Source organism: Buteo buteo, chromosome 2, assembly GCF_964188355.1.
Source record: "Buteo buteo chromosome 2, bButBut1.hap1.1, whole genome shotgun sequence".
In the NCBI taxonomy this organism is placed as follows: domain Eukaryota; kingdom Metazoa; phylum Chordata; class Aves; order Accipitriformes; family Accipitridae; genus Buteo; species Buteo buteo.
This window is the reverse complement of record NC_134172.1, coordinates 34,616,357-34,642,042: the sequence shown is the minus strand read 5'-3', so window position 1 is coordinate 34,642,042 and position 25,686 is coordinate 34,616,357. Positions and strand designations below refer to the sequence as shown.

General features: G+C 36.2%; 1 protein-coding gene across 1 annotated transcript in view; it reads right to left on the bottom strand.

Annotated features, from left to right (window-relative positions):
- HDAC9 (histone deacetylase 9) overlaps window positions 1-25,686 on the bottom strand; it is a 491,076-nt gene that overhangs the window by 66,535 nt on the left and 398,855 nt on the right. The gene's annotated exons all lie outside the window — the stretch shown is intronic.

The following is a 25,686-nucleotide window of genomic DNA, read 5'->3' as shown; positions in this document are numbered from 1 at the left end:
CTAAATTGAATGCAACTTAATGGAACCCATGCTGATATAATTGTAGTGGGGGTTTAGAGGAAATATTTACAGATAATGTAAAGTAACCCAAAAAAACACTTTTCAATCCCTGCCCTTCCCAACCCCCTCACAAAATTCTCAGAGAGAAAGAGCGAAGATATTTGTGGGAGCAGGGTGAATGCTTACACTAAAGCACTAATCCCTAGGTACCACACAGTGTTAGAAACTATGACTTTTTCTGGTGCAGTTTCAGCTACTGTTTGGTTAGAAATGTGATCTGGTGTTGGCTCTGGGTAGTTTAGAGGAATCCTGTCTCTTTTATATTATCCTATCCCCTCTCTTCCCTTACACTCATTCTGCTCAACAAAATAGAGGAAATATGATAGACTCCAAAGACAGAGAAAATTGGATGTCAGGGCTTACAAATTAACTGAATTGAATGTGACTAGAAGGACTCAACTCACAAAAAAAAGTACCAAACTTGTTCAAGGAGTAACGTCAGGTAGACTAATGTTTTAAAATATGAAACAGTCTTATGCAAGAGAGTTATGCCTATAACTTAAAGAGTGAAGTCAAGGAAAGGACTGGAGGGAACTAAGTCTTAGGGAAATGTGAAGCCAAATATGACATGTTGACGACAATGGGAATTTTGTTTCTGATTTCAGTAGTATGAATAAAATAGAGTTTTATACCTGAAATTCAAAAGGGAAGCATTTTTAAGAAGGAAAGAACCTCAAACATTAAGGAATCAATGTCACAAATAGGAAGTTTAATAAAATACGAAAGTAGCAAAGGAATCTGCATTAACACAATATCTGAAATAAAACCCAAGATGGTTAGAAGATATTGTATCAGCTTCAGAGAAACTTAAAAAAAAAGAGGATATATATTCCCATTCACAGACACAATGAGGGAAACAAAAAATTTTCTTAAGCACATCTGGAAGGAGAAGAAAAAAAGGAAAAACAAAGAGCTCTGAAAAATAAGGATTGAAGACAGCACTGCAGAATTCAGGAATCACATGTTCCCTGCATAAATGTTTCACAGCTTTTTTTTAACAAGGAAGGAATAGTGAAGAGCAAAGCACTTGAAATCTCAGCCTGAGAAACAAAACATGAAAATGCAGGTATACTGCGATATGATTTAATATTTTACTTAAGCTTCCATTAACTTCATGGAGCCAACATTTCTTCTAATAGTTTTTATTTGACATCTGCAAAAGAAATGCAGAAAGTCTTGTGGTCCTAGATCAATCATAACTTTTTCAGTAGTGCACATGGAAGAAGCCTTTTATTTGTGCCAGGCATTTTACAGCAGAAAGGCAACTCCACTCACCCCAAGAGAGTCATACTGATACAATGCTAATCCATTTGCCAATACAATCTCTTGCACCAACTCTTCATGTTGCCAGGACCCCTGAAGAAGGTCAGAGGAAAAATCAAGGTGAAGTTTGTGATTTAGCTGAAGAGCATCTAAAATTTACATTTTGATGTTTCTGAAATTGCCTTTCCCCCCTGAACTTACGTCTCTGCACTTCTGTTACAAAACTGAACTTCTCACACCTCTTTTAATCATTTTTGGATCCTATTTGGAGTGATAAATTAGATAGTCTCTGCAACAGCATGAAACAAAAAAGACTTTTTCTACCATATGTTACAGCAATAAAAGAGAAAGCTGTTTCCCATTATTGGCTGGTCCATCCTCATGTAGTCAGTTGCCTTGGAAACTGAGATTGATTATAATTTCAAGAAAATGTAAGAATGAACGGAATCACATAGTTCCTTTTTCAATGTCTGTCTCAATTTACAATGTTGAAACTAGCAACAAAAACATCCCTAAGCATGATTTCCACCTCTAGCTTTATTTTTGTTGCACTTCTCTCTCAGAGTGGCATTCAAAATAAGATAATAACTTAGATTGGATACATAAGTAAAATAATTGTGAAGTTTCAGAAAACATTGTAATAAATGTAAGTCAAATGTACACTAACATTGACTTCATTAAAAAAAAATTTAAAAAAAAAATAGTTGTTCTTCCAGATTTGATATCTGGATGACACAATATCTAGGTATCATGTAATTCAAATTCGTTACTCTGTCCAAAAACTTGAACTTTCACTGAAGCCAAGATATATTCAATAAAACATTAATTTTCCAAATATTTCATGGACCCCTTCAGGAGTTCATAATCATTTCTCTCCTAAGGATTTGACTTTAATTAGCTTTAGTGTGCTTACTGCAAATAAGTTACCATTTATTTATGAAATCCTTTTGTCATTTTAAATTCCTTACTTAAAATTGCCAACAGAGCTTGTAAACTGTGCAAAGGACTCGTTCAAAAGCACCACTTTTCATGCTGCTATCTTTGGTTTACCAACAGTCCCAAAAACTCTGCAAAGTGACTTCTTTTGCTTTGACTTCTTCAATTCTAGTTGCTGACCTATATTTAAAAACAAGGAATTTTACACCAGCTGAGATATTTGGCACACTCTTCTCATCTACTCCTCATTAAAATTACTCTTCCAACATAAAATTGCCAAACCTGTCATAGGGAGTTGTGGAATTACAGTGAATAGGAGGAAGTTTTTATCATTGCTAATACATGGGAGGTGATCCAATAGATTTTTAAGTTGTGGCCCCTTCAAGAAAGGTTAGAAGATTCTTGGCAACTAAGCAAAAAGAATTTGTCAGCCCTTCAGCATGAACAGCTAAGGAAAAAATTACTTATTAAAATCTGTAAACTTTGTATTGTTTTTCTGTAAGATAGTTCAGTCTTTGGAAGGAAAAACAGAACCCTAAGTTAGTATAATGTTAAGGATAACTACAGAAGGGCTGTATATATAATCATCTTAGTTGATTTTGATTTTGCAGTCCTAATTTCAATACTTTCTGATTTTTGTGGATTCATAACATTAATCAAATAATATCTAAAATTTGATATTTTTCTTCTCATTTATTGGGCAATTCATGTCTTCTTTTTTTATCCAGCTCTGCCCACTTGACAGACATTGCTAATTAAGTAGTTCGCAATGAATTTTCTTATCTAGTGCCAAATAAATTATTTGCATTTTTTACATTCTTTACCCAGTATAGCTTTCAAAAGACATTGCAGTAGCATAAATGTAATTTTAAACTTCATGTCATAGCTTTTAAATAGTTAACAAATTATTCATTTCATTTTATTTTATACCTTGAATTCTAGTAAAAATCTGAGCTTTTAATTGTAAATCTTGAAATTTAATTCCAATCTCAAACAGCAATTTGTGCCCTGACACTGGGAATCTTGGCAACCTATCAGTCCAAGTGGTAACCTACAGTCAGGAAGGAAAAAGTCATATTTGAAGAGACTTGACTGTAGAACGAGAACTGGTAAAGTCTTGCTTGCTATGACACAAAGCAAGCCAGCTTTCCCACCACCTCGTTGCACTGCTTTCTTCACCAAAAAAGCAATGACAGAGATGAGGAGTATCAAAGAGCAAAGAGTACTTAAAAATAAGCTGATCCTGCCAAGGCTGATATTTTCATCTTCCCTCTGGCTCTACTCCATTCTCTTTAAATTCCATTGAATCACCAAAGGAGAACTCTGGCCTGATCATTGAAACAAAAAATTAAAAAAATAAAATCAGTGACTAAACCAACAAACGAGAAGTACTCTAGTTTGTAATCTAAGAAGGACTACTTTTAGCAGGATTACTAACTATTGATGAATACAGCTCGAGAATGGCTTCAAGAAGCTACTGCAGTTCTAGAATACTAAGTATTTCTATAATTCATGCAGATACCGTACAGATAAAAAGCACTTAAAATTGAAAAAGGCATATGCTGTTTCAACAGCTACAGGGTACATGTGTCTTCCAATTTGGCTCTATTTCTAATTGCATGTGAAGCCAAATCCTGATAAGCAGTTCCTTCAGACTTGTGCTCTCTTTAACAGTTCCTACATTCTCTTTCCATAAGTTAAAAAATTCAATCAGAATTTTTTAAATTCACCATCCCATATAAATGTAAATAATGATTTATTAATAAAGGAATGAAGATTATTATACCAGGCTAATGTGAGAAAAAATGGTGTTCTAGGACATATGTAAAAACCCATAGAATTTTTATCTTGTTATCCATGCATTCAATTTTAGGCTTTGTACAGCTTCCTTAAAAGGAAGTATATATTAGCAAAGAATAGACCTCAAGGGGTTTGAAGTTTGGTTCATATAAACATGTAAATGTTTTGATGTTTATTTCCATCTTATCTATGCAGGGTCACCAATACTATCAGAATATCCTGTTATAGAATCTCTGTTTCTAATTCCAGGATGAAAAGATTTACAAAGTTTTGCCTTAACCTTTTGAAAATCCTGTTAAAGATTTGTTTTATTCTGAAGTTGGACTGAGGGTAAAGTATCTTTTTTTTATTTTATCCAGACTAGTTCCACCATGTCTTGTGTAAATCATTATAGTCTTGTCTCTCTCACTTCATTGGCTTTTTGGTTTCCATCTGTTTTCTCTCATCTTTTCCTCTACTCTGCCTCATCTACATTCTATTTCTACTCTGTTTTCTCTCATCTGCTTGTTCATTGCTATTAGTACGGCCCTCTGTTTTCCCCTTTACTTCCCAATTATCTCACAGAGGTGGAGAATGCATGAGACCTGAGAGCTCCATTCTGAGAGATGCTGACGACTTTTTTTTTTGACCTGCAAACTTTAGCTTCTTGTTTTTATTTATTTTTTAAGAGAGTCCTGGATATCTTTACTGACCTAAGCACGTTACTTTTCTGAATGTTGTCTAAGGTATATCGTGTTCTTATTCCTGGAAACATTAATTTCTACAGGACCCGTTTGTACTTTTCATAGGAAAGCGTAACTCCCTAGTGTCCTACCTGCACAAAGGTTAGCAGAGTATCATGATATGTACTTTACTAATCTCTGATGGGAAGCTGTAAATATTTCATTGTTGCACATTATCGTATCTGTTGAAGAACATTCAGGAATGTGTTCATGTTAATGTTAATAAAATTAATTTCATAATGCTGCTGTCTGTGATACAAGCAAAAATGTGACTATCTCAAATTTTGGAAAAAAAGGATAGATAGACATGCATTTAAAACCTTTTAGGATCAGTACCCAAATATATACATTATTCTATCATTGAAAATGGCTTAACAGGGCAGGCTTAATGCTCTACAGCTACCTTTGTGACGCCATGAATGTCACAACTCTCTGTTCTAAAGCTGTAATCTAGCCATTGATGATCAGGGGTAATCTTTAATCCTTAAACTGAACTCAGTCAGAAACTTCCAGCTCAAAACTATTTTTTTTCTTTCTTAATAAAAAACAACTCTTCACAAATGTTCCAAACTGTACAGTAAAGTACTGACCTTCCAGAAGTGTGCATATGGTCTCACTCCCAGGGCCTTCACTAGTTTCTCAGGTTTGTGCACTTTACCTTGTTATCTCTCCAGTGCAGTTCCCTGTGACAGAAGTCCAGAGATGCAGTGCCAAAAGCACTTAGACGAGGTCATCACCCCAGCACCAGGTCCATCATTTAAACCGTGCATTCATGCATAATTCACAGAATTACCTACACATTTCTATGTCTCAGGCTTGGAGGCACTGGCTGGACACATAACTGAGCTACTAGTTTCAGTGAAGTCCAGCTGTGCTATGTGTCCCTTTTCCTTGGGACAGCTCCCACTTACAGTAAAAGCCACCTCCTCCAAGTAAACACCCCTGAAGCAGGAAAGCCCTATTTATCTTCTGGAAATTACCACCTCTTTCCTTGTGCCAGCAGAGATCTGCATCAAAGCTTTCATTCCTCAGACTGTGCCCTTCTCCTCAAGCTGTCCAAGGGAATGTTTCCAAGCAGTCCCCAAAGGAGGGACAAATAGTAAGGTTCTTGCTCTTCCCTGTGTCAGTAGAGGAGGAAAATCACTACAAATTAGAGCCCTGCTGTGGAGGAAACTTCTGGAAACTCGAGAGACTTCTACAACTTTCCAGAAGTTACAAATGAGGTTTAGAGAGGTAGTTTGGATGTTGCCTTAATTACAGACTCCCTATCTCTTTTCTATGACTGTGAAAACTGTGAAGGGTTTGAAACAGAGACTGGAGAAATCATCCCTCTGTTGAAAGCACTGTTTTCCACTGAATGGCAAAAAGGCAAGTGACAGAAGTTGGCTGATTTGGATTTTATCAAATAAAAGTAGCAGTGTTATTCCATGTCATTCCACACTCTTTGACATCTCATACTGTTTTTTAAAGACTACGAAAATTTTTAAAGCTGAGGTGCTAACGTGGAGCCTTGTCAGAGTAAGGGTTGTTATTGAAGGAGGTAACCAGGCCTTCATGCTTTCAGAGAGGCTCTGTTCTGAAGGTGGCATCTGTGCCACAGCCAAAGCAGTATTTAACTTTCAATAAAATGCTGGAGTCATGAACCTGAGTGATTTGGAACTGCTCTATTTATAAGCAGATATTCAAGACAGCATTTTTGGAAGGCAGCCACTGGAGTGTACTGTATTATGGAATAAATCACACTGAAAAGATGCTCCCTGTCAAGGTGGAGATACTTTTAGAAAAGATCAGTTACAGAAACCATCACATTTATCTGACTATTTCTACCTTTGATAGTGACACAAGCTTATTTCAAACACACTGTAAGATCCCAGATGAGTTCCCCTAAGATTTCACACAGATCACAATACCACAGGCTCTTAAATATAGTGGAGAGTTCTCATTTTTTATAGTACAATGAAGTACAATTAAGGCATGATCTTCCTCTGACAGGTCTGAAATGATCTCCAACTCAGTTCCTTAGGGAGTGTGTTGAAATTTAGCCATTTAAAAGATCTCTAGCCAATATTTCAACTGCTCTGAACTCTCATAAATATTATCAGCTCTAAACTTCTGGAAAGGTTCACTGTTGAGAGGTAGTCCCTTCAGGAGTATACAGTACAACCTGACTAAAGTACAACCTCATCCCAGGTTATTGTTCTCATGTATTTTGGTCTATGTGCAGCCAACAATATGGGCTACGGAAGGGGCAGTACAAGGGTATAACAAAAAGCATACAACCAAAGTGGCAAACCTCCCAGTTACATCAATAAACTGAAGTGGGTACCTTGCCTACGGATATGACTACAATGCACACTGCAGCAAGACGCAAAGATCTGTAGCTTTAAAATGAGTCAGCATGGATACTGAAAAAATTTTGCCAGAGGGACTTGGTTTTGTACCGGCTATTTCATATTGCTAAGAAAAGGTAATTTATCTCAGTGCAGCATATTAGCCCCTTTAAAGCTTTAAATCTTTCCAGCCTGAAAGATTAGTTTGGAGACAGACATAAACACTCACAGTGTGTTTATATTTTGACACTGTGCAGTAAAGACAAAATCAATTAGCATGGGTGGTTCATGAGAATTCTTCAGACGTTTCACAGGTAGCTTAAAGATGGATTGAACACGTCTACACTTGTTTTGCAGGTATAGAAGTATAGGCATACTCTGAGACACTGGCTAAGAACAATATCCCTAACCATATATGGATGAAACCATGGTTAACTGAATTTTCCCAGAAGTATGTAAATAACCATTACCTAGAATAGAGATTAATTTAACCAGGAATGGCATCCAAATCCAGATGCAGACACCTAATCATATACTGTAGGAGTCTATATGTGAGCTGAGGGTCTAAACTCTCGTTATGTTTCATGGAGACAGAGGATTCAGTTCCGTTACCTACATGAAGATATCCAGGAGCTTTTGGGATGCAGGGGGACTCGTCCTGGCCACCTATTGACTTCCCAAAAGGGCACAATCTCCCACAGCTCCTGTGCTATAGCTGTCAGCCCCAGCAGTAAACCTCAGCTCCTCCAGTGCATCTCATGTGGCACTGGACTTGTGTGTTTTTGAGAACTGAATCAAGGTCATAGTCGGTACAGGCAGTGAAATCTAGAAAATTATTCAAACAACCAATGTATATCCCTGCTTAAGGGTGAGTCACACAGCTCTCTCAATTCAGCGGACTGTATCACCCAGAGCTCCACAATGGGAAAGTAGACACCTTGCTCACATGCAGATGCCTACTTTGCAGGGACATGCCTGGATTTCTGAATTTGACCCTGAATTCATCTTTGTTATATGCTAGTTTTTAACCATAACCTAGTGTGAAATAAGAAGCCAAAAGTCTCAACTTCTTCAATATTATTGAGTCAATCAGACTAAAAGCTCCAGCAGAGAAACCATTCTAGGAAGCCTTCCATTAACGCTATTCTCCATCCAATAAGGTGGGGCAGAGACAGTCTCCTGGGTAGAGAGCAGAGGAACTCAAGCTCCTTTTTCCAACTGTAAAGTCATCTCTCTTCATGTTCAAAGTAGAAAGGACATAAGGAAGTTAATCACATCTGTATAATCAAATTTTTCAACTAAGATCTGAAAATGTATGGCTGCTTTCCACATTTTCCTTTAGGGTGCTAATATAAATTGTTTCTACACAGCAGGCTGAACCTTCTGTTCCCTCTCAACGAACGGCTTGTATATTGCTGCTTTTTCAGTGCAAAGATCATAGTCTGATCTGGGCAGCTAATACTGTTATAATAACTTATAACAGTAATTATCTAGACTTTACTAAGAATAATAGTATTTATAAGCAGCATGGGCAATACAGGACTTGGCACTTCGTTAATCCCACAATCCTTACACAACCTAATATGCCACAAATAGTATGGAACTGCAGTTACACAATAACTACCATTAAATAAAAAATTACTTGTTTTTTAACTTAAAATGTGTGAATTATTAGTCCATTTTTTAAAGCATCTAAGATAGGATTGGCTGCAAATTCAAAGTAATGGTTCATGTTACTGTTAGAATAGAATTTCACTTCTGCTAAAAATGTTTTAAGCACAATAATAAATAGAATGCAATTGGAAGTCTTTTAAATTTTTAGAGAAACATTGAATTTGTGTGTATTTTCCTGTGTTTTATTACAGCCCTATCAATCACTGTAGTTATTTTGGAATACTGTACATATGAATTAAATTAAGGAAACAGAGCTATTAGGAGAAAATATGCAACTAAAAGCACTCCCTGTTTTTTCTTAATCCTAAATCTGACCTTGTTAACAAGCAGGTGCAAGACTTCACACTACAACCAAAAACAATAAAGAAGCAAGCTGTCCTCATTTTTCCTCTAATTGTTCTTTTCTCCAAATTGTATTAGCTCCCATTTGTTTTATGCAATATTCACCATTATTCCCTTTTATTCTTTTCAAGTTTATTGTAGTCCTGGAAATAAGAGTACAATCCTTTGATCTCCCACATCACACAAAAGTAATCTATGAGAATATAGCATATGCCATGATATGAGAAATGTATCCCAGTTGAATTCCTCAGTCAAAAGAATTACATACCTATGGCATCCTCCATGAACGTTCTCTGGAGTGAATTATTCCCACTGTTATTACTGAGTATAGCAATGAAAAGTCACAGCCAAAACCCACGTGTATATACCTTAGGTAGGTAACTTCCTTATTAACTCTTTCTCTGTTCTTTACCAGGGTAAAGGGTGCCTGAAAGCAATCTATAATTATATAAACAGGTAAAGCATCCAGCATCCAATTAAATGTTCTTTATGGCATTTATCTTCCAGTTACCCTCTTGTTATCAAAGAGTGTAAAAAAACATGTAATGAACAACAGAATGCAGTGCTGCCAAAATACATGTCGCGGTTGTTGCATCTAAAAGTGACTTACTGAACCCAAGTGGTTCAATTTACTTCTTCTTTACACATTCTAAAATGATACAAAGGAAGACTAATGAAAAGAATAATCAAAATCTACCTTCAAATTTTAACAGGAGAGCAGGTGGATTTTCTACCTGAAAATTTTAACAGGAGAGCAGACAGACACATAGAAAGATGACATCTAACAGTCATTTTTTTAGATCTGTCATTTAAAAGATGCAGGAAAGTAATGAAGTCCAACATTTATTCTTGGCTCAGCCAGTGATTTTCTGTGTGGTCTCTATAGTGGTTTGAAAATACACAACACAACACCATTATCAGATAATGGCTACTTCATGAATATTTTTGTTAGACTTCCTTTTATTAAACTGCAGATTTACAAGCAATTGTAAGTAAGGTGGAAATTATGAAACTGTGTAGCCCTTAGCTCCCCATATAAAAAAAGACACTTTTTAGTAATAAGCATTGTACTACCTTAAAAACATTGTTGGAAACCTTGGAAATAAGTGGTTTAAGCATCCAGGGAATTTTTTCCTGCAATAAAATGCTTCCTCAGTCACTATCCCCTGCTTGACTTACACCACCCACCTAAGCTTAACTTTACTCTATAAAGTTTGTAGACAGATGTGCAAAGGTCAAATTAAACCACCAGTAGATTTTATAGTCCTATTCCTTCTATTGACGAGATCATTAGGCATATGTGCAAGGTATGAATTAAATCACTAATAGATTATATAATCTCACTTCTCCTAGTCAGTAAATCTTTTCCATTATACTATAATATTATATCATCATCATATACGCTCCTCTAAATCACATTAGCCTCTACAAAATGTGAATGTAGCTGAAAGTACAATCAGACAAGTATTATGATTTACAACATTAGCAGCCCAAACTACCTCTTAGGAAGCATGCTATCAAAAAGGAAGTTTGTGTCTTATTATTTAGTTATAAAAAATGAGAGCAAACAAAATCTTCTGTTTAATAAAGAGCAGAACATCTGCCCATCTGGAAATATTGCTTATAGGAACTCTCACATTCTCACACTATGACACCTACACCACTATTTTCTCACAAAACAACCTTTTCTATTAGAAGGGATATTATTGTTTTCTGATAATTGTAATGAATTATGATGATTTCAAAAGATATTTTCTCAGCTCAGAGAGAGATTCATTAGTGCTAATAAAATACGCATCAAGATATAACTAGCTCCCTGTGAAGCTGGCTATGAGTTTAACAGGTTAAAATTTCACAAAATGTTGATAAAAATATTGAAACCTGCTGCTTCTCTTTAAAGCATATAACCAATTTGCTATTCTACTAACATAAAACATGTTAAAATGACAGGCCATATGAAAGGGAAGAAAAACAAGAAGCCTTCAGACTTCTTAAATAGAAGTCCTTTGTGTTAAAAAATCTTCGGCTATACATACATAAAATTTGCATTATAGTATATATATTATTTATAAAATAAAATAAGGTGGAACTAGCTTGAATTACAGAAGCCTTCTTTGTGAAACAGTGTTGCCTTAAGGAAAGGGCTGAATACTCTGCAGAATGTAGCTTTGTGACGTTTCTAATTTTTATGAAGGAATCCAAGACATTTTTAAGCTTTTAAGAAAAACAGAAATACTAGCTACATGAAAAAAAAACCCCAAACACAAAGAAAATAAAACAAAAACAAAAACAAAAACAAAATAAAATGCTCACAGAGTAGACAGCAACAGAACTGATTTTTCAGTCCTTTTTAATTTGCCTCCCAAGCTCATGGAGAAAAGTTTTGTGTCTTGATCTGAACTTCACAGTTTCAGTTCCACTAGAAAGTAATATTCATCAATATTTCTTTTATTATGTGCTAGTGTTAGTAATATGGGATCTGGCCCAAATCGGCCAATATTATACACTTTCATTAGTCTCGGGAGGCCCAATCCTACAAACATAAATACACATGTGTAACTTTACTCAGGCTAGTAGTCTGATTGACTTAATAATGAGTTAACATGTAAATATATTCTGCCACATGTTTAAGCATTTGCAGGATCTGTCCCAGGTTTCCTGACAGCAGTCTTCACAGGGACCTCCGTGGCCCCAGACACTGGATCTTGAAGACTGAGAGACGTCTCTCCTGATATAGAGTGTCTAGATCTGAAAACGCATTCATGCACACAAGTTCAGCTTTTTTTTCCAGCAGCACCACCAGCTGGAGCAGCTAAAGAGATTAGGACCAAACTCTGAAAGTAATTATCATGAAGAGAATAACTCACAACTAACATTGCTAAAATACCTCAGTTGTTGCTTGTCCTTACAGTATTTCACAGGAGCCTTTCTGGTTTTGGAGAGCACATTACAAGTTACCCTCAAGATATCAGGCTGGCTGTAAGGAGTCAGTTCTGTAGGGTGTCAGGTCTGCAAACACACCATAGGGGTTTCCTCACTTATTCCCACTTCAAAGAAGCATTAAGAACAATTTCTCTTTATTACAGATTTTAACTAGATTTCTTTCCCCTGTGATGATTAATTAGGCATTTGTTACAATTTGCCTTCTTTCCACCTCTAAGAATAAATGTCCCCTTCTGCTAATCAGACACAAACAAAATGTTTTGAAAAGTAATCACTTGCTAAAAAAAAATATGGAAATTTGGCTTCTGTGTTGTGAGGAATGTACACACATAGCATAGTGAAATTTAACACGGGTAAATGATCTGACTACCTCAAAGTGAAGTTTTTGCCTTCCTACAGTGGCCTTTCACCCTGCCCTTTCCTCCAATCTGAGGAGAGCTGATGTTGATGGAACATATAATGGCTCCTTTCCTGTGTAGTAAAGTCAGCAATAAAGCTCAGTAATTAAGGTGACCGGGGAGGCCCAGCCCAGCAGGCTAGTGGTGTGGCGAACACTTTCAGAACTTCAAACAATATCAAAGTCACTGAAAAACGGGCCTAGTTCAGGACTGGTTTGAATTAAGCCTCACTTCCACACGCACTTTTCAAATCCAAGCTCAAACAAGAAAGCCAAGGCCTTCTGGATTTCATTAGAGCCAATTATCTTATCTGTTTCATCTCAGGCCTGACCCTAAGGCTGGCAAACAGCTATTCAGTGCGTTTGTGTGGTTGTTTGAGAAAGCCTCCAGCCAGCCAATGGCCTGAGGAACTGCTAATTAAAACACAGTTGCCCCCTGCCTCTAGTGATTAAATATTTTCAAGCTTTTGTAAATAATTTTTCCATTCTTTGCCCCAAGCCTCAGAGGTCCAATACATGCAGTAATTTATTTAGTTTGTCAAAGAATACTGCTGGAAATAAAACTATAATAGAAACTTAGGAAACTCTTATATCTTGCTTAACTTCTGCAAGTGACATTCTACAAGTTTGCAAAACATGTATACTGTTTCTTTTGTAATTAAGCCTTAATAACCTCATTGTGTTTGAAGTGATACAGTGTACAACAGGCCCTACATTTTGTTGATAATCATCATGTTTCATCAGATGTCAACAAGATACGTATGCTCATGGGCTTAATGAGATCGTAGATGCTGCGGAAGTGATACTGAGTGATATCTGTGCTCTTGAGACAGATGGACAGAGGGTGGATCACACTTCCAAAGCCAGTTTGGGGAAGGACTGAATCCTACCAGTAGCATACTTATGTTTCAGTTGACAAAGAAGAGTTCCAGAACACAGGTCCATGTCGCCATGTCCCAAATAAATTCTAGTCATTAAAATTTGCATAAAAGACAAAGAACTCCATGTCTCTCATCTGGGCTAGAGGACTCAATCCCTCCATCTCCCTCTTTCAAGTCCTGGGAAGACACTCCCTTTTGCCTCAGAGCAGACGACCTGATTCTAGCCTTGGTCCCAGCCAGTGTACCAGCTCATGTGACCCCATGTCTTACATGCAGCCACTGTCACCAGTATTGGGGGTGTGTACCTCTCATGCAATGTGATGGGGAGAGGAACAACTTACCTCCCAAATTAACCTTTTAACTCCTTACATCTTACTATTATCCTTAATAATAACAAACATATTTATATTACTACAATGCATTGGAGGTACTGTCATGAACCAAAACCCCATTGCATAAGACACTGCAAAGAAGGAAGAAAAAGATGGCTCCTGTCTATATACTCTGTGGGGACTTGGGGAGACACAGGCAGAAGCTGTACAAGCTAGAATATTAGAAGAAATCTTAGCAGTATAGGAATTCAACTACTGTCCAGTTTTGTGGGAGGCAATACAGCAAAATAGAAATGTAAAAAAAGATTTCAAGGAGGCTAACAAAGTAGTTTTGTAACTGTTTATGACAATACCCTGCATGTACAAACATTATCACCAGAAAAAGCAGAAAACCTGTACCTGGTATTATGATTTGGAAAATGAAAATCATAGCAGCATTCTGAGAATGACATTGCAATAATAAAATTGCAAAAGCTTAGAAATCACTTTAGCTGGTTGGAATGGTAGTATATTCTGTATTTCCAGACATGCTACAGAAAGAATTTGCAAAATTTAGACATTGATGGGTTGTGACTTCCAACAGAGAAGGTCAAAGGTAACACAAGAACTTGTCTGTCTGACAGACAGAAAGATGGTTTTGCCTATAGAGAGTGGCAGTAGGAATGGCTTGGGGATAGAAGTTTGGTAAGGTTGAGCTTGAACTAAAGTCAGATTTCCTTAATTAGTATATCATAAAGTTACTATAAATTTTCATGATGCACAGAGGACACATACCTAGAACAGAGGAGTAATTGACTGACAAACAATACTTGGATTTGTATTGTGGATGAACTGTCCTCTAGACAGACACAAAGGAGGAGGAGGAGGAGGGACCAAGGCCAAAAGCAGAATGCCATGGAATCACTGAAGAAAGCTCAAGGAGGAAAACGTTGATTCTTCCAAAAGGCAAGTTAAAAGAGCTACTTGAAATGTTGAGTGGAGGCCAGGGATTACTGAATATGGAAGCCAGGGAAGGATGAATTTTCAAGACAAAGACCATCAGGGTCAATAAAAGTGGATGACACACAGGCCAAGGAAAATGAGGGTGAAATATAGACTCTGAGCTATGGGCTAGGAGGGGTTTATGCTAAGAATGGTTTCAGAGGAAAAGAAGGCTGAGATGCTATTTTGGAGAAGGTCTAGACCTGAACCAGAGGACAGACAGCAATCTGTACACTCAATGGACTTGGGGATAGAGATGGAGAAAGGAGAGAAGATGATAGAGAGAGAGCTTAACAGCACTTTTTCTTTTCAATGAAACTTGATTGTATCACAAGGGACAAGAGCCTCTTGTGAGGGGAATGAGAGGTTAAATAGATGAATAAGGGAAGAGAAAAGCTTATATCCCAGGTAGATCAGAAGATGAAAAAGAATGAGGCCCTGGTTCCAAGCAAAGGAGTTTGAAAAGAAGAACAAATGAGGAGCAACTTTGTGATCAGAGCCATAGGACAGAGCTGTGGGAGGAAAAGGGGAGTTAGGGCTACTGTAAAGAATTTGGTGAATGATCAAATTATGACCTCAAGAGAGAAATGTGAAAGGAAAAGGGGAGGGGGCAGTATTTTCAGTATTGAAAAATTATTTCTACTATTTGATACTATTGGAAAAGTATTTCCAAAACTTTGAAGTTCTCAAATTCACTTTGCAAGACGAAAAAAACCAGCATAAAAATTTCTGGGTTTCTTCAGTGATTTTTTACATAGGGGCCAATGACTGAACTTGACACAGAGCAAGTCAAAATTAACTCAAGAATGCTCATCCACGGCATGTTTTCATTTTCAGGGGCAGCTAATAGTTCTTAGCAGTGGCCCAGATGATATTACAGTGAGAATGAAATCACTGCCTTCTCAATCAGTTGGAAATCACAGGGTCTTTAAGCTGTTACATTTCTTTTGCTGGCTTTGCTTGCTGTTTCTAACAAGAATTATATTGAAAACAATGGGCAACCTTTTGAAATACTTTTTCTTTGTAGAACAAAGTGAGGTAAATGAGCAGATAATAAATTGTTATTTTCAGATCCAAGGGGAATCAGTTTCCATAGAGAGTTCATCACATAGGCAGTGAAGCAGATGTTAATAAAGCGTGAGGAGTGAGAAGTCCCAGTGACACAGGAATTGAAGCACTTGCAAAGGTTTAACAACAATAATTTCATAATCTGTAAACATCTTGATTGGTGAGGTAGGAGGGTTGGATTGGATAGGGAGATAACTAGCCCCCGGTCTCCCATCAGCCTAATAATGCAGGATTAGAACTGTAACTTTTTTGAGAAATGTACTGTTTTACTAAAACATAATCTTTTTGTAGAGGTACATCACTTTGATATTTTTCAGAGGGAGGCTTCTTTTAAGAGTGAGTGGAAAAAAATTATTCCAAATAGTCTGACAGCAAAGGCATTAACTTCAGATGTGATGAGGTCAGGTTCATTCGTAAGAATAGGGAACAAGAAATTGTTTTCAATCATTCAGGGATGGGATTTTTCACTTAAGGTTTTTTTGCTTCTTAGAGTGATGTCCTCACCATGAGGCTAGAGATGAACATTGTCACAAAAGGGTTTGAAACAAACACTTAGTTGTTTTCTTGGAAACTTTCAAATAGCTTTGGTTTTGTTCCCCTGTAGAAGAATATCACATGTCAAAACCACGGACAGTTGCTACTTACTGGAACTGCCGTCTTTAGTCATCTCTACTTAGTAACGGACACCCTGCACAGGAGGGAGAAAGCAGCAGAGACCAATCAGTTTACTGGCAGGGAGAAAGGAACCAAATAAACTGCATCTTCCCTTCAGCCCTCCACCTTATATCATCTGATATGCATGTGCACTCCTATGCAGGACACAGGAGAAACGCATCCTAGATATAGCTATTTTCAACCTGGTTTATACTATGCTGTAATTTTTTTGTTTCATTTTTCATGAATTTTTTATAAATTAATAATTTTGATAACTTTATTTTAACACCTGATATAAATATGTCCAGAATGCTTGTGGTAGGTAAATATATGAATCAGCTAATGAAATACTTCAAAAGCTGGTTTTGTTTCATGGCATAACAACTCATGAAAGTGCTTGTATATAATCGTAAAGATTTGATTGCTTAATTAGGTTAAACGCAGTCACAGTATCTAAGATGAGATCCATCACATTTACTTGGTGAAGAGCCTCTGCTTTCACAAACTCTTTTAACAATGACTTTTGCAAGAAGCTACCATTTTGTATAAGTAACAACGCTATATCTTAGCCATATATTAGGCTGGTGTGCAGAACTGAGACCTGCATTAGCTAATGACACAAATAATTGATTTACTTCTAAATCCTGACCCTAGTATATGTGATCGCAGGATAAAGACCCAATTTGCATGAAAAAATATACAAATATGCCAAACATGGTAAGTCACCCTACGACTGAGCATTTTTCTTATACTGCCTGTAAGAAACAATTAACGGCTAGGAGTTTGAAGTCTGATGGATTCCCTCACACTGGGTAACAACTTATTCTTCAAGAAGCTGCATTGATTTAATGGGATTACTTGTGGCTCATGCAGTACTGCTAATGCCACATAATCATGAGTCATAGACCTCCCTGAACTTTTTCATTAGATATCTATTTTTGAGACATACATGTTTTCATAGTTTCAAACATCTCTCCACAAGACTAAAAGCTGACTTTAAGAAGTAATAAAATACTCAGAGTTTGGGCTCCAAAAATATCCAGTAACAAGAAACCTCATAAGATCTTGCAGCACTGAGAACAGTGCTATTCAGCATAATTCAGGATTTCAAAACCTGACTCTTGCCAGATTTTTCTATTTTTCTTCAGAATTACTGGAGCTTTATTTGCTAGAATATATTTTCTACAAAAAATACTTATTCCTTTCGTTCAATTACTTTATGGGCAAAGTGTAGCACAGGTACACAAAATCATTAGTATTAAAAAATATCTCCAAGGAGTTATTAGTGCAAAAGCATGAGAACATCTATAAGCACAGGCATGCCCTGGAGGTATCCACACAAACCTACACTGAGACACAGGTGCATGAGCACACACAGAACCTCACAATACTTCTTTGCAATCCTGCTTAGGTTTGAAAGGAGCAAAATAAAAACTTCCATTTCTTTTTCTTCTTTAATTATTAAAAGAAGAATAGTGGAGGTCTCATTAGCTAAGCTGGCTAAAGAAAGCATGAATAAGAACTGTGTAGCTGAAAGGCCTCTGTTTCTGCTGTTCTTGAAACAACACTTCTGTCTGATTCTGGATAATGGGCTTTTAATAAAAATATCCACCAAAGGAAAACAATTAAACAATACATAAAGCACCAGGGTGCAATCTAGTGGTTCTGTTACAGTCTGGAGCTGTTCCAGCAGAGAACATGTGGATATTTTTTACAGGCTACAGTGTAGTTCTCAAAAGTTATTATAAAGCAACAAAATTTAAATTGGGGCTGGACATCTATACAATCGCTCAGTGTTGCTGTAGGACTTTTAATTCAGACCTGAAATTTATCTCCATCAAAATGCCGCAGATATTTTGACTTTTAGGATAAAAATATCTTCTGTACCCTTGCTGCTGTTTAATTTCTTCCAGGACGTTTCTGGCGATATTTCTCAGCTTTCTACCAAAGTATTTGACAATATGGCAATTCTTTATCCATACAACTCTATTCTTTCATCTTTCTGGCTTGACAAAAATTGGAAAACGGTTATATCGGAACAGAGCTCAGGTACTTTTCAGTACTTTGAAACTACAGACCATGTATGGCTTGGGGTTTTAATCAAATAGTTTTTAACCTGAACCACATAAACCTGACACATGCCATATTTTATTATCCTTTCTCCTCCACCCCCTACTCTGCCATGTCAATAAAAGAAACTGTGCATCTGTAGAAAAGTAAGCTGACACTAATTAATTTCTGTAATGAAAGGTTTCATTTCTGTAGTTCCAGTGAATGAAAGGAGCGTCATACACAGTTTTAAAAATCCTGGTACAGTAAAGGTGAAAATTTAGGGTAGTTTGGTGAGAAGAAGTTAGATTTTCCAAATAAAAATAAACAAGTAAGAAGAACAAGAGGTCACAGGTTATAAACAGTGTTGCCAGTTTTAGTTTTATGGTGAACTTTGAAGTATAACAAAATGTTGAAAAGCTGTTTATACCAGCGTTTCAAATGCTTTTAACTCTGCTTGTCCATTTCCTAAGGACTCTGTCCCTATCCCCATGATACTAATCATCTGAATGCTCAGAACATTTGTCAAGAAACAAGAAAAAAAGCATGAAAATTTACCATTATTACAAAACCTCCCCCACCACACTCAAAAAAAAATACTCAAAAGCCACAAATCCTCAGGAATATTGAATATTTACGTATGAAACTTATAGTCTAAGCAGATTTAAAAAATATTATTCCAAGCAAAATTCTACCTTCTTCAGACTTCTTCAAAAGGAACTGCTCAGGCATTCTTAAGTCATCTTTTTATAGCTGTTTGGTGTACCTTTCTTTGAATTCTCCTAAGACATTTTCTACAGCAGAAAGGAAAAGAAAGACATCTCTGATTGAAATGCTCACCTTTTAAAGACACTTGGAAGAAGTGGACAAAATCAGAAATGAAAACCTGATTGAAATTATAACTTATGGCTGCAGAATGCTATGGGTGACTGAAAGCAAACTATATACATCCATACGGAAACCATTGTATAGATTTCCTAGAGCTTCCATGACTCTGTTCTGTTCAGCTATATTTTTCTTCATAAAAGCAGTACTATGCCCATGACAATGCAGAATGATTGCGGATAGTTAGCACTCTCAATAATGTCCATCTACATTGGGGTAAATCATTATCTGCCTCTCATAGATATGACTTAGAGATTCTGCCTTCCTCTTTACACAGTGAAATGCTGAACACATTGCTGTCAGCAAACAGTCAGGAGAGATAACAATAGCTGGGATAATCTTTACCAGTTATTGTAAAGCAAAATATTGAGAAATAAATAATTGATTTCCATTAGTAAAGATAAACATGGCATTTGCTAGACTGAGGCCATTGCTAATGGAGTTCACTGATAACACAATAGATTAAAGTTTTGAAGATGTTAGTTCTGTCTGCTTCTAGTTCTTGTATTGACTCAGGAGTCTGAGCGGCTAACTCGGCTTTTTTATTTCCTCTCCCACACCTTTGTCCTTTTATCTCTTCACACTTGAATCAGAAACTGAGTCTTAGCATATTTTCTAGATCCAGTCTAGCATAATATAGCCTCAGCAGCAGCCTCTGGACATTATAGCCATAAAAAATAATAGCATGAAGTTATGGGTATTTAGAATTATCATTTAAAAGAACTTTTTTTCTCAAAAGCTATTCTTGGTGGAATTCATTACACATTATCACAACATACCATTGTTCTATGACTCACTGTAAATAGTTAGGTACAGCTAGGAAAAATGTTGATTTTTGTCTCCTACATTCTTTTGTTATGTTTATAAGAAACCAAGGTTTCTACCCAGTCAGAGATTTATACAATATTGCAGAAGAGTGATGTCAAAGAAAGCCATAATAATATTAAAAATAATATAAATCGATGGTTCGCCCTCATGTGGTGTATTTAGCTCATTTCTAGAAAATAGCAGAGCTTCAGAGATGAGCAATTAAGAAGATTTGGCAACTGGACACATTCCTAAATGAAGAGAGATTGAAAAGGCCAGAAATACTGTATTTTGAGAGAAGAAAAATAGGAAAGGAAATAACGCAGATAATGTAAATGTATTTAAAATAATAAATATCCATAGGCAAGAATGTACACTTCATCTACACATGTAGTACATGAACAAATGGATGTTTAACAAAGGTGAAAGACTAGTGATTTGAGCTAAAACAAAGAATTTTTGTTTTTCAGACACGCATACTATGACCATGAAACTCAATACCAACAAGATACACAAAACTTATTAAAGTTGTTTTCTCCAATTCCTCAGTGAACAAAAAGTTATAAAATTTACTGGAAAACTAAATTAATATATACAAATATATACTATTTATGTATACTTATATGAAAAATCATAAGGAAAACATAGACATACTTTCTCTGAGTGGTATTTTTAAGGTTTATGTATGAAATTATAATCTAAAAAGTCAAAAAAATTTGTAGTACCTATGCTGAAACAGAGTTAACAAGGAGAATATATTTGAAAAGCAACAAAAATACATTTACAAAGTTTTTAATTTGAAATATCAAAATTAGATGTCATCAGATTAGGAAATACAAAAATAAGACAAAAAAAAGGGTTGGTATACATCAACATAATCTCTCGAATAACCTTAACTTTGCCTTGTAAGGCCACAAGATTCCAATGAATATTTCTTAATATTTTTGATCAGATATTAGAATACAGAATTTTAAACATATTTATTTTCTCCCAAAACAAGCACTGAGAACTGTAAGACAGAGTGAAGATTTTCTGCACACCTTAATTTTCTTTCATTTTTACACTTTAACCTACGTGGTTTCAAATATGATTTTAATTTTGAATTACCTGTTTAAAATTATTATTTTGGGGTAATTATAAATTTTGTGCTGTATTTTAAATTAAATTGTGGATATAGTTCATCCTTAATTCTGCCTTAATGTCACTTATGTCTTCTGAATTTGGTCACCTTGTCAAATTAAAATCGTACATGTGACTACTAAAAATTGAACTCAAAGATAATATTATCATGGGCTATTTCTAATCATTCCAAGAAACACACACACACACACACACACACACACACACGTTTCATTTTATGAAAGCTTTTATGGCCAGGTTCCTTGATATGCTGTAGCTGTTTTATGCTACTCTGGAGTAGAGCAAAGCAGCCAGAGCATAGTGGCTGGTTAGGCTAAATTTACAGCTGCTTTGTTGAATAAAAGCAGTGCAAAGCAGTTGGAAGGCACGCCCCAGTTTCCTTCTGTCTCTTGCTTCTCCCTAACTCTTCTGAATCCTTATATTTGTTTCCGCTGCCTCCTGCATTTTCTATATTCTGCTTTACGGAAACACATCTCTCCTGTCCTCTGTAAACTCCAAGTACATACATATACATATGTGCATGTACAACACAGACCTAAGCCTCTGTCTGCTGCCTCCTTTACTGACCACATGTGGTATAATGTGGAGCTTATGAGAATAATTATTTGAACACTAGTAGTTGACTGTTGCTCTTATTTTTTCTATAACTATTGGCAGAAGAGAGTGGGTTACATCCTCATAAACTCGAGTGTAGAATCATCCTCTTAGAAAATAGCCACCATATTCTATTGCTTTCAAAGAGATTAAACCAAATTTAACCTGAATAGGTGGAAGTAAATGATGAAACAAAACTCTGGAGGGAAAGATACCTTGAGAATAATGGAAAAGAGCTGTGTGTTTTTGTTATCATAGGGAAAGAGATGCCTACCCTTTAGAAAAAGGACATTATTGCAAGGATTTTTTGTAGCTAGACCGGTTGCTTAACTATGGTAAACATCAAACAAAACTCTTCTGGCAAAATTAAAAGGTATACTGATTTGATTACTGTACTGTTCCATTCTACAGAAACTTCTCTCTCCTACATTTTCTACTACCTCCTTGTAGTTAACATAAGCAAACATATTTTCTTAGTAGAAATGGGAAAGAAATGGAAAGGAAAACTTATTGGTTTATGCATGAAAGAGCAGTCTTCATCTTCAAACCAGCTACAGCCATTTAAATTTGATTTTGCACTAGAAAGAGTTAGTTTAAAAATACGATAAAGACTCCTCATATAGCACTGAAATCAAAATGGCAGACACAAACCAGCACTGTATTTTTTCCTGTCTCCCACTTGAGTCCCACTGGAGCCACTCACTCAGCATGCCTTTGAAGTGATTATTCTGTGTTATGCCTCTAACTCATCTTCAAATTTTCTGCATTTTTACACATGAAAGTTGCTTTTTCCTGAAGAAATAGAAATATTTTCTTGGACAGTTTGGAGGAAGAGTAAGGTGTAATCTCATTCACTCCCAACAAGATTTACTTAAAATAGATTTATCTAGTGATTTATGCAATGGAAAATAACTGATATTTAGCTACTTGCATGTATATGTATGTGCCTGTAAATGCTTATACTGTTCTACAAATAGATTCTGGCTTAAGAACCTATACCTGATATCAGATACATCGTCATATACAATACCTGATTATGGGCAAAACTCTGGAGGCAGAAAAAAGCCTTGGTCTCTATTTCTGTTGACATTATCATTCAGAAGGATCTCTGCTGTGAAATTTGACAGTCAATCAAGCAGTAACGAGCTACCTAGTGTCATGTCTGTTGACACTTCAAGTATGTGCTTGGTGCAATTTTATGAAGAAAGTAGGACTCTGCTGGTGAGAAAGTGAAGGTTATATGTACCCCCCTAGGGAGCTTTAGATGATTTTAATGCAAATTTCTCAGTTCCTAAGAACTCAAAGGATTAGGCTCTTGAGGCAGCCAGAAAGCAGGAAGCTTTGGCTTCTCTCTAAACAGGCTCCACCCATCTGCAAATTTATTCACACCTTGGTTTTGGAGAGGACCTTCACCAACACCCTCTCCTGCCTTCGCTGGGGATTGAATACTGCATAACCTCTCTGTCTACTGGGGAGTGGGTATAAAGGAAAATCTCTCCATTTTATCCCTTATTTTTCTCTTAAAATTGAGGATGTCCAACATTTTCCCCACCCCTTAGTTAGGATCTTCTCTGTAACTTTGTTTCTAAAATCAATTTATCTGAAATAAAAATCAAGCCCATTTTCCTATCTACAAAACTCACTGTTTATTTTCTTAACAACTAACATGTTACAGGTCAAAACCCCAGAACAACAGCTGACTTGCTGGGGTTTTTAGCAACTCTTCTATTGATTTTCTCCAAGACTGTACCTTCCTTTCCATCTATGGCTAAAGGACTGAACTGTGGATCTCTCTTTCCTGAATACTGTCTCACAATTCTGTCCTGGCCAAACTGAGAATGCAGGCTACATAATTTGTGACATTTTGGATAACAGCAGGGATAGATTCTGAACCACAGATTAAGTGTCTCTTTACCAGGATTTGTAAATTTACCTACCATTCAGATCAGATCCATAGAAAATAGCTACTTGGTCTATCCTACATAATGCACAGATTTTTGTATTCACCCTTCGAAGTTCCATGCCATTTGCTTCATTGATCCCCACCCAAACCCATATCAATAAGCCCTACAGAGGGCACAAAGACTGTGCACAGGCAAAAAGGGGCTTAGGGTGTAGGGAAACATTTCCTGTCATTCTTACTCTTTTGGAGAAAAGGAAAACAGCAGTATCTATTGTAATCAGTCAACAGCACTATATTTCTTAAAAAAAAAAAGCAATTAACTATGTAACACAATGTATAACCTTCACATTAATCACAACATTAATCTCAAGGTTAAATGGATGCGTTTAAAACAGCAGCATTAAATCTTGCACCATCAGCAATTCTTTTAAGGGAGATCCCAAACTTTACTTTGAAATTATCTGTATTAAAAAAATTATATAATTACACATTTATTTTAGTGGTATGTCTGTAAATGATTAGTCAGTGTGTAGTAGCTTACATGAATTTTATTTTCCTGAATAGTGCTGCTTTGCTCAGGCACAGAGATTGAAATTCCTTCTAACTCTGAAGCAGAGTAATAGGTACTCCAAACTATTTACTAGTGTGCCTTAAACTAGAACTGCAAAGTACACATTTGAAAAGGTAGTATTAAGCCCAGGATTTTGTTGTCAGGATGGCAGGCATACCAATTATGGTTGCAGTCTCGGTTATGTGAGTCTTCTGTTCAGTAAGCTGGGACCACCATTCTCCACAGTATTAGATGGCCACATTACCTATATCATTATTGGAACAGGTTGGATCCAAACCAAGAATTTTGGGGTGATCATACCAGATATATTAGTATCAGACACTAATACTAGTGATTTGAACCATCCAGTACCCTAACTTCTGTAAAATCTCGTCAAAGAATAAGGCAGATCTTGGAATGAGCTTGAGGCAATACCGAGGTATAGAAAATTTGGAGCTTGCCACTGACTACTTGTTTAGATTCTTTAAATACAGACAAATGTTGTAAATAAAATCAAAACCTTTTCCACAATAACAGTGTGATATTGTGAATGTGTAAGGCTATTTCTGTGTCTAGGGCTTAGACTTTGAATTCAGGTGTGTTGTTTAACAGGTCCTCTGCATATTATTTCATGGACTGCACAGGAGTGCTTCAGAAAAAAAATAATAGTTTTATACTTTTTGTGATGTATTTTCAATAGAATATAGTCAAAAGCTATGTAAGGTAAATGCACTACTTGAAACTAGAAGTCTTGAAAGTGATTGGAGATACACATTAGTTGTCTCATTGCCTTTCTTGCATATCAGTTTCCACTAAATGAAACATCTTTTCGAACACGTAGCATTTGCCCGATCTTGAGAGGTGAGTGCCCACTAAACTCTTCCACTGGACTGCTTTACAATGAAAGGAAATTGTGTATGTAAGACAGGACTACTGAAAGTCTAAAAGAGTGTGTTTTAAACTGTTTTTATCTCCTCTGGTCCCATGAAAATAAGACTAAAGATTATGATGCATCACCTATGAAAGAATAAAATTTCATTTAGAATGAGCTATTAAAAGCAAAGAGAAATACAGCATGCAACATTTCCTATCATTCTTACTGAGACATTTTACAATTATTTGATTTTAAGTAAATAACCCTTCACTGCCATTCATAGTAAAATCCAATTGGTCAAATCTGTGAGCATCACGATGAGACTTTTAAGTGAATGAAGAACGCTGGATTCAGACCATACTTCACATTGCTCTCTATCTGCTCTACTTGCATGCAACTGCAGTCAGTGTGGATGTGAGCAGTAATTTTCTTCTGCCTGGTATAAATGCTTACATTTAAATTTTGTAGGTAGAGAAGTGAGCAAGCTCAAAGTCATTTTAC